This window comes from Mastigoproctus giganteus, chromosome 10, assembly GCF_048544385.1.
Source record: "Mastigoproctus giganteus isolate SK-2022 chromosome 10, ASM4854438v1, whole genome shotgun sequence".
NCBI classification, from domain to species: Eukaryota; Metazoa; Arthropoda; class Arachnida; order Uropygi; family Thelyphonidae; genus Mastigoproctus; species Mastigoproctus giganteus.
This window is the reverse complement of record NC_143584.1, coordinates 23,615,784-23,624,507: the sequence shown is the minus strand read 5'-3', so window position 1 is coordinate 23,624,507 and position 8,724 is coordinate 23,615,784.

The window sequence follows — 8,724 nt, the reverse complement described above, 5'->3', positions numbered from 1 at the left end:
GGACTTAGCAGGATTGATCTTGAGCCCAAACTGGCAGAGGTAAGATATGACTGTGGTGAGAGTGTTGTTTATTTCCACTTTTACCAGATCTAGGTCTTGACCGGGGATGATGGGAGTGAGTATCTTGATATCGTCCGCATAGCTCAGTAGACATCGAGAATGTGCAACCAGTGGGAAGATAATGGATGAAAACAGAAGGCCCGCAAGGACCCCTCCTTGTGGGACTCCTGCGGTGACGGATCTAGTGAGGATGCGATCTCCTGTGTGAAGCTTTATAACTCTGTTATTCAGAAGAGAGGAGAGAAAGCATAATGTTCCCTGTGATCTGGAAGTGGCATTCCAGGAGAGTGAGAAGTTGGTTTACTTGGATGGCATCAAATGCAGCCTCAATGTCTAAGTAAGTCACAGCTAGTTCCTGCCTATTCTCCAATGCTGACAAGATAGTATTCGTGGTGGCTAGCAGATTGGTGATCGTTGATCTGTTTGGAAGGGAGTAGTGAATTTGGGCTGGATTACTGGGCAAGATCTGCTTAGTGAGGATGGGGAGTAAGGTCTTCTCCAGGAGCTTCAGCAGGCTGGAGGAGTTGGAGATGGGTCTGAAGTGTTTAGGTTTCGATGGCGACTGAACTTTGGCTAAAGGTTTGATGAGATAGTTTTTCCACTGCTGTGGGAAAATTTTGTTCGAGAGTAACTGGTTGAAGATAATTAAAAGTGGTTGAATATTGTACGGACTTAGGCATCTGAGCATGAATTGGGGAACTCCATCATCACCGGTGGTTGACGAGGCAGGTAGAGAATTGATGGCTACGATCAGCTGTTGTTTTGTAATCTGAATGTTGTTCAACACTTCTGCTGGATGGGTTCTGTTAGTAGAGCTAGATCTGAGTTTGGCATAGGATTACGGTTAAATCTTGTGACGAAATCGAGCCACAATTCAGGATCAAGTTGTAAAGGAAAATGAGGGTTCATTTTCTTGTATGGAATTTTTCCTTTAGCCAGTTCGCGGTTAACGTATAATTTGATTGCCTCAGATTTCAGGCGATTAAATTGAGCCCGTGCCCTTGAATAAACGATACGATCATTGACATTTTGCGACTGTTTCCATGTGCGATGGAGCTGTTGCTTCAGCTGGAAACTCATTTTGAGTTCAGAATTCCACCAAAGTCTTGTATATGGACTGATTGTGATCTTTTTATAGGCAGCATATTTGGCAACCGTGTTGATCCAGTTTGTGAGAATGTTCACAGCTAGTTCTGGGTCACAAGTCTCTAAGGCCACCCAGGGAATGAGAGAGGCGGCTCTGATGCACTTATCTACGTCAAGTAAGTTGGGGCTAGTGATGTCAACCTTTGTTGTTGTCCTTCTGGCTTCTAATTTGGGGGCTGGCAGATATGCGGTCACATGTATCGGGACATGGTCAGAGTCAAATGACGTTTCTGCAATGTAATCAAGGGAAAGAGGCTAGAACTAGATCTAAGAGGTTATTCCTCCTGGTTGGAGCTTCATTAATAAGTTGTAGGTCAGCACATCTCAAGTGTGCCAGAAGATCCTTTTTCAGATTAGATAGCTGAGGAGGTAAATTGAAATCACCACAAACTAAGTGAGAAGCTGTGGGATGCAGCTGATTGATTAACCAGTTGGAGACTTCAAGGATGATTTGCTGGGACGGCTTTGGGGTTATTATTATTATTATTTTTTTATTATTATCTGTTTATTTCCATAAGGAAACACCCCGGGACGGCAAAGTGCCAGGAGGGTGCTAAGTACATATCAGGGTACGAGATACTACATGCAGTGGGTTACATATACTGAACACGTAGTCTCGTCCCGAAATATTATATACACATTTTATGTTTAATATATACAGTATTTACACATTAATGACTGTGCACGTACATTATACAACTCATATATTTACAATTCACTAATAATTCCACATATAACTTACATATCTGTTACAGAAGGTATATTTTTCTGGTCAACAAATTATTATTGTTCTTAAAGTAGAAAGTTTCTCTTTTACTCTCAATTCTTTGGTACTTTGCAGCCGATTCATATTTCGGTAAGTCTGTACGAATTCTGGAAGATCTCTTTCCGGTATGCTGCATCCTCACACAGTTTTTCGGCATCTATGTGTAGTGAGTTAAATATTTTCGCTGCATTTGATGGGAAGAATCTTTGCAGGCTACTAAGATTGTTCAGGACTGGACGCAGTGGATTATTTACTTCTCCGCAACGTCTGGCAGTGGCACGCGGTTTGACTAGAATATTATCCAGGACTGGAGCATCTACTCTGCCTGTGAGCATTTGTGCGAGAGTGTGTATGTTCCTGTTAATTGTCCGCTGCATCCAGGGTACGATGTTAAGGTTTGAGTAGAGAATGGCCCTTGAGATAGTAAAAGGGTGGCCAGCAACTCTGTTAAGCCATCGCAAGAACCAGTACTCAATCCCAAGGACGGACTTATAATGTGAATCTGGAGCTGAAGACCAGATTTGCGAGGCATACATTGCAATTGGCAGGACACACATTAAAATGTACTTGGTCGCTAGCTGAGGATCCCTAATTCCTACCAGTTCCTGTCTAGTAGCCCATAAAGCGGCGAATATTTTTGTCTTCATATGGGCGAAGTGTTGAGCAAAGGTGAGTCTGTCATCCCACTTAAGACCTAGGTCCAGGTGAGAGTGCACTTTTTCAACACTAGACCCGTTCACAGAGATCGAGATATCATTTTTATTCTGCTTGTAAGTTATGGTCATTTGGGCAGACTTCTGTGCATTAATACGGAGCCCGATGCAATCCAGGTAGCTCTCAAATTCTCGGATTGTGCTATTTGCCATCTGGCAAATACTTTCTGCTGATTCATGGTCTTTGGAAGTGATGAAGAATTTTACATCGTCAGCATATGTTATAAAATTGTGGTACCGTGCAAGAAACGGCTCCAGGGCGGCTGCGAAGAGGGTAGCCGAAAGAACTCCCCCTTGTGGCACTCCTCGCGAGATGGTAAAGCAAGATTGTAGCTTTTTGTGCTTAACAGTAAGTTATATACAGCACACAGACGTCAACCGTCACGAAGTTGTATCCGAACGTAACGAGGATTGCTTCATAGTTAGGAGAGTTACGGGATTTATTATCCAATAGCTTGAAAGCGGATTTCTTGTAGAATATTGCGACGCCTCCACCCTTGGAAATCGCGGAAATCGCCGCAAGGCTTAGGATTACTGATTTTAGGAAGTGTCACAGAAGTTGATTTAAGCCAATCATCTGGGATATGTCCTGTTGTGTATATCTTATTGAATAGTTCAGTAAGTTTTCCTATGTTATCATCATTAATAAGTTTGAGTATCTCAGTAGCAACTTCGTCTGGACCAGGAGCTTTTCCAGTTGATGCGTGTTGGGTGACATAGCGTACCTCTGATTGTAATATCTATGGCCCTTCCATGTCAATTCCGTCTCCCATCGCGTCCAATCTACGCACATCACTGATGAAATCTCCAGCATATTCCTCCCACGCCTTGACCTTTTCATCTTGGTCCATCAGCAATCCATTCTCAATATTTCTCATGGAGGTTAATTCTCTCTTATCTAAATTTTGCAGTTTCATTCAACTTTCTGTGCAGATTAAATTCCGCATGTTTTTGCTGTCAAATCTCAATTTCTTCACATCTTTCTTCCATCCATTCCTCCTTTGCCTTTTTTATCTTCATTTTGATCAATTTCTGAATTCTTTCTTATTCAAACGATTGTTCTTGACCACTCTTCAGTGATCCATAGGGCTCAAAATCTCCGTCATCCATTTCTTTTGCGTAATTTTTGACTTTGTTCCCAGAATCTCTTCACTAGTCTTGACAATTGTGCTTTTAATCCTTTCCCAACCGTCTTCTACACCAGTCTTGCTCATATTGCAATGCAGTAACTGATTGTTCAGCATTGTTCTCGTTTGTCCACGTATCTGTTCATCCCTTAGTCAGTCAATATTTATCTTTTTTCATGTGACGATGTTTCTTCTCAGATCTTTTTCATGTGACGATGTTCCCAGAATCTCTTCACTAGTCTTGACAATTGTGCTTTTAATCCTTTCCCAACCGTCTTCTACACCAGTCTTGCTCATATTGCAATGCAGTAACTGATTGTTCAGCATTGTTCTCGTTTGTCCACGTATCTGTTCATCCCTTAGTCAGTCAATATTTATCTTTTTTCATGTGACGATGTTTCTTCTCAGCTTTCAGTTTTTTTTTATAATTTTTATATTATAACATAGCACAGTGTAATCAGAGTTTACATCAACATCCAAATATGTTTTGACTGTAAATAACCTTTTATTTACTAAAATATAGTCAATACAATCAGTACTACAAGTTCATCTGTAATAGTACTACAGATAAGGTTAGAGAGGTCAAGGCTGCGTATGAGAAAGCTGGCTAAGAGAGCAAAGAATGGGACAAGGAATTTTTCGTATATGTGAATACCAAGAAGAATAAAACAAATCAGATCGGACCTTGTGTACTGGATGTAAGAAAGTCTTAGATAACCCTGCTGATGAACTAAATAGGTACTTCGCATCTCTCTTTACTGACGAAAGACTCTTTATGCTTAGGAGAGGCTGTGCGAGTGAAGCTTAATCCTATGAAATTATTGATATCGAAATTACAGATCATTGTTTATTAGAAAAACTTTACTAGAGTCTAAAGGCAAGTATGGCTCCAGGAATTAATGGCATATACCTAATAATTTTGAGGGAAGCGGCCAGAGAGTGTATCGAACCATTGAGGTTAATTATGATGCCATCTTTGGGCTTGAGAGAAATTCCTTTGGATTGGAAAAGTGCCAACGTTTCGCCAATACATGTAAAAGCGGTGCTATGAGTGAAGGCAGTAATTAGAGCCTGGTTAGTCTGACTTCAGTGCTAGAGAAAACCTTAGAGGCAATGATTAAGAGCACAGTCCAGGGATATTTAGAAAGAAAGGCATTCTGAAGGATACCCAACATGTTATTTTTAAGGAAAATTCATGTTTAACTAACCTAGTAAGCGATTTTGACACAGCTACTAATGAACTGAATGTAGTGAACGATTTCAATATAGTTTATTTGGATTTTAGCAAAGCATTCGACTCAATTCTTCTTGAGAGGTCTCTGTATAAGCTGGAACATGTTGGGATTACTAGAAAGATTCCAAGATGAATTGTAAGGTGGCTACAGGGCAGAAGGTTATGATTATTTGATATTCTTCGGATTGGTGTAATGTCAGAAGCGGAGTGTCCCAAGGATCTGTTCTTGGGTCATTGTTTTTTTCTGATTTTAATAAATGGAGGTTAATTCTCTGTCAAAATTTGCAGACGACGTCAAGATTAGGAAAGTCGTCAATGATCAGTGCCAAGCGGCGCATACCTTCAGGATGACTTCAGGCTCCAAGAATGGTCAGAAAATGGACAGCCATGTTTTAATGCAGCGAAATGCAAGGTCTTAGTAGGATCTTGCATGGTACTACTATGACATCTCGCCACACGCCCCAAGCGGCGCATACCTTCAGGATGACTTCAGACTCCAAGAATGGTCAGAAAATGGACAGCCATGTTTTAATGCAGCGAAATGCAAGGTCTTAGTAGGATTTTGCATGGTACTACTATGACATCTCGCCACACGCCCCATATCAAATGTTCTTATAGAAGCCCAGCAAGTGAAATGGTTCTCTAGACCATGTAACAGCCTGTGTGATTTGTTAAAGTGAGGATAGACTTAGTATTGTATGAATCTGTCTGACAGCTAGTAAATATCTGACAGGTTCTTAGTATTGCGTGATCTCAAAATATCTCTTTATTATTATTCATCCCTTCGTAAAAGAAAACAAATAAAGAAAAATTAAAAATCATACCTCATAAAAAAATCATAAAAAGTATTGTTATCCTACAAATTTATTTTTATTTGAAACATGTTTATCACAGTATTGTTCATGTTTTCATTTAAAAAATATTCTCTTTTTGAAACTTGGTTCAATTACAAAGTCTTAATTAAACTTGGTTCATTAAATGAACAGATTGACTTCACCGATTTGGGAATCAGGTTTAATTGTCCGTCTTGAATGTTCGTTGAATTTTTCTGCAGGACTAATTGTTTTGAGTTAAAACTAAGTGTTTAATTCCTTTCGCAAATCCAAGGATATATCGAACAAAATTCTATTCGTCACTCTCAAAGTATAACCGATACTGGTCACTTCCTTGATTCGAAGGTTTCTTGCCCATTTCTTGAACTGTACAAGTCATTAAATGGACAAGAACCTACACGTTTCATGAATTGTGCACAACGATTTTTGCTCATTTCGTCAATTGTATAGAAGCAGAAATAATATAGTTATTATTCCACTATTTTTCATTTTTTATTCATTCTTAGTAATAGTCAATTTTCATGACAGTTACATAAACTGAGACAACATATGTACACTCGTGTTCAAACAAAGTGCATCACCCCTTAAAATTGTAATTGTTGTCCGAATAACGTAAGTATATGGCAATATTTCTTACAGATTGCATCAGATAAGATTGACACGCGTAGGTGATGACGTAATACTGCTTCAGCTGTTACTTTCAGCTATATAAGGACGCCCTGCAAGAGTTGCAGTCATGCCTTTCTTGTGTCAGGATGGCGAGTTACGCGCAGTTGACGCCACGAAGAAAGAGTGCTATTGTTGCTTTAGGTAAGGAAGGATGTTCTTCCCATCATATTGCTTATAGAGTGGACATGTGAATGTGTAACATGCTATAGAGTGTCTTGTAATCAGTCGACAGTGAGTAGATTTCTTTCCAAACTCAAGAATACTGGTTCTGCTGATAGGAAAAAGGAACCGCATGCAAACGAGTCTCTACGCCAAAACAGGACCGCGTTTTGAAGCGCTTATGCCTTAAAAACCGCAAAGCTTCTTCGTCTGAGCTGAAAAGAGAATGGGAAGAACATACAGGAGTGGTAGCAAATGCAGTAACAGTCAGAAGACGCCTCTTCAAAAATGGACTTGTAGCCCGTCGTTCTAAGAAGAAGCCCTTCCTCAGACAAAAAAATGAAAAAGGCCCGATTAATTTGGTGTAAGGAGCATGTAAAATGGACCCCCGAGCAGTGGAAGTCAGTTATTTTCTCGGATGAGAAGAAATTCAACTTGCATGGCTCTGATGGGAGACAAACGATTCGCCGTAGACGTAGTGAAGAATACCATCCAGACTGTATGGTGTCTACAGTGAAATTTCCTATGAGGCAAATGATATAGGGGTGCATTTCGTATCGCGGAGAATGTCACACGTGCAGTTTATAAAAGGTTCTGTAAATGCCAATGAATACCTGGCTGTATTGGAAGGCAAATTGCTGCCGAACATTAGAGACCATTTCAATCTGCCAAGTAACTGCATCTTTCAGGACGACTCTGCTCCTTGTCATCTGGCGAAAAGTGTAACTAGGCACTTCTGTAGTAACTTTAGTTTCATTTCTGCATCAGAGGTTCGACAATAATGTGGTTACATTTGTTAGAGGTGAAAACATGGTTGGAAGAACGGTCCATTACAACTCTTAGCTGGCCAGGAAACAGGTCGGACCTGAATCATATAGAGAACCGTTGGCATCGTGTGGAATCTGCAGTTGCCACAAAGAAACCAAAGACCCTTCGTGAACTTCAGGAAGCCACAATTCGTGTTTGTACCAAGAACTATCAGTTAATTATCTTCAGAAATTGATGTTGTGAATGCCTCTACGGGTGCTGCTGTCATCAGGGCCAGAGGCGGTTCAACTAAATATTAGTTTGCACCTGGTGAACTTTGCCATTTAAAAAGATAAACTGAAACAAATTGAGGGCTTCTGATAACATTTCAGCCATAATTGTCGTGTTTACCAAAACTGTATAAATGTTGCAAATGTTCATTTTGGAATATTTTGAGAGCATCTGTTAAATATTACTTAGTTTTGCCTTAACTAGTAATCATTATCTTTTGTTTATATTTCTATTTGTGATGCTAATCATTAATGTAACATACCATCGCGAAAAAGGGTTAGAAATGTGAAATTCTTAGGTGATGCACTTTCTTTGAACACCGGTGTATATCTTTATTTCAGTCAGTAATAACACGATAAATTGAGGACTGTTGCAATGCCCATAACTGCAATAATGGTATGATCAGTTAGGTAGTTAGGTGTACCTAATAAAGTGGCCACCAGTGTAGCGTATGCTTATCATCACTTTATAACACCATTGGGTTTTTTTGCGTTTCCAAGGTGTTACAAATTTCTAAAGCGTTACATTAACTCTTGTTCGGTGTTCCAAGGCTGCGGTTATTTCAAGTATTCAAACAACAGCACAGTTACGGATACCTTCAGGGCTGGCACACTGAATTGCATTAATAGTCTTACATTATAGGGAATTTTACAGGGAACGGTCTCCTGGAACCACTGGCTACCAAGTGAATATGACAGTTTCCTTGATCCTCAGCACGATAACGTGTATCCGAAAATATTATTGTGGATCCTGATTGGAGGGGGGTACTGGAGTATTTTAAGGAACACTAGGGAAAAAGGGGGAATTTAGACAGCTGTTCTGGCAATTGAAATTCCCTATACTGTATCTTAATCGCTTTCAGCATCTGTGGGATGAAGGGGTCATAAAAAATTACATGGTCCTAATGAAGTGGCCAGACAGTATATTTAGTCATTATTCTTATTGATTTTTTTTTTTTAAACGAAATAAATTATCGAAT